The sequence below is a fragment of the Lupinus angustifolius genome, chromosome LG14, assembly GCF_001865875.1.
Source record: "Lupinus angustifolius cultivar Tanjil chromosome LG14, LupAngTanjil_v1.0, whole genome shotgun sequence".
NCBI lineage: Eukaryota > Viridiplantae > Streptophyta > Magnoliopsida > Fabales > Fabaceae > Lupinus > Lupinus angustifolius.
The window spans coordinates 3,609,801-3,611,887 of NC_032022.1; the positions used below are offsets into that span (position 1 = coordinate 3,609,801).

Sequence of the window (2,087 nt, forward strand, 5' to 3'; positions counted from 1 at the left end):
TAAGCAGTAACATAATGCAATAACCTGTTATCAAAATTGTCCTTGACCCAAGAACAATCCCCTATTCCAAAACCAGACGACGATAAACCTTCAACATTCAGAAATAAATCCTCACTCATCTCAAACAAACTACGAGAAATCATTGACCAATATTTGCCATCCTTGTATATAAAATTAGCGTAAAACTCCCTAACTAGAGCAGGGTATACGCGTCCCTTCAATTCCAAAAACTGAACGGCTCCTTGAGCCTCCATGTCATGCGGAAAACTAAAGTTTTGTTGGGAGTGAACAAGCAGAGCAGAGATTCTTTATATATATATTATTATTATCCGATTTATTTTTCTGGTCTTGCTTGTGCCTGTTGCTGCTCCTGGTCTTCCCATTGACTTCCGCCGAATACGAAAGGTAAAAAGCAAGTCAATCTATTAGCCATCTCCCTTCGGCTCCTCTTTAGATCGTGGACTCGGGCTTCTTAAGTTAAGGGAAGCACTTCGTTCCACTCGTTCTAGACATACTCTAAACTCCTAACAAGCAAGAGAAAGAAGGAAAACTAGGAGTAAACAAGAGCTACAACAACTAGAGTGTCAAGGCCAGGAGGAGGCAAGGGAAGTTTATTTTTGGAAGCGAAGCGACCTAGTCGAGCTATTGTCAAGTTAAGCAGTTCCTCTTGTCGAGCTAGACTCTACTCGCGCTATAGTCGAGGAAAGCTCGCGCCTTATTCGTGTTAAGCTGTCGAGTTAACTAGACTCGAGGAACTAATCCTTTAGGCAACTCCTCCTCTCTGAGAAGAGGACACTTACTTAGTTCAGTGCAACAACAAAAGAAAGGACCCTTACCCCTCTATATCCCTTTTTGGGGGAAGATCAAACTCTTTAACTCAATCTACTACTACTGTTCTCACTCATTGACATAAGTAAAAGCTACCAGTTCCTTACTCAAAGAACTCGTACCGGTACTCTTGAGTTCACAACCCTAACTTAGATTGGAGTAGAAACTCGATCCTACTAATTACGTAGAACCATGAACCATCGATCGAGTGAGTTCGAGGTGGTTCATGCTTTCTATATAACTCGCTGTACGCTAAGGCAAAGGTTGTAACCATGCGTCATGCGTGCCGTAAGCGGGCTCTGGTGGGGGAACCCGTAGGAAGGGGGGACGACCCGCCGAATTAACATCAGAAATCGCCAGAACACAAACGAAATCTTGAATTGCGTATAGAAATAAAACGAACCACTTCTATTCTCGGAGCTGAGGTATATGAAGAATGGCTTTTTGGTCCCTTTCGTCCAGTGGTTAGGACATCGTCTTTTCATGTCGAAGACACGGGTTCGATTCCCGTAAGGGATGGCTACTCTTTCCCGGCCGCTTTCAGTTAGTGTTCATTGCTGAGTGATCGCTCGCTATCTGGCTTGAAAAGGTGGTCCGGAAGCTTTCTCTCTCCCAGCAAGCAAGACGAGATCACCACTTCTCTCAGTAATGGACTTCCTTTAATTCTTCCTTAGCCTTAGATGTCCTATCATAGATTATCGAACCTCCGACAGACAGAATCCCCATGCATGCGTTCTTTCTCTCCTCCCCTCAGCCATACATCTCTTTTTTTTTTTTCTTTTGGCCGTTTTTCTTAGGCATTGAACCCCACCTTAGGTGCTGAGTGGTGTCCTCCCCTCCCTAATACCTAAAAAAAAGTTCCGTCTATGGAGCTTAAAGCTTAAACCATGGCATGCTTGACTCAGAATTGGCAGCAGTAAGTTGGCCTAGTCTCTTGCCCAGCCTTCGCCTTCTTCAGTGGCCAAGTTGAAGCGTTCAACGGTTCTTCGGCCTACCACCTTTCTTTTTCAAGGTTGAGCTTGTTCAATGGAAGCTAATGCTATGCTGCCCTTCCCTTGTTCAAGAGAAGGCGAGGACTTTCTTTTAGCTACCGGCCCAAACAAAAGAGATTAGCCTCTTGATCGATCGATTGATTGGATTGCAGTACGAAGGGGTTTAAGAAGGAGGCATTGGAGAGAAGTAGGCATGGTGGCCAACCAAGGCAGTGAAATCGAGACAATCAATCGGAAGAGGGTTTAGTTAGGAGTCCGGGTTCCATC

At 44.7% G+C, this 2,087-nt stretch overlaps 1 non-coding gene across 1 annotated transcript; it reads left to right on the forward strand.

Moving 5' to 3' along the window:
• On the forward strand, positions 1,276-1,347 carry TRNAE-UUC. The gene has a single exon. It is a non-coding gene; the product is annotated as a tRNA-Glu (tRNA).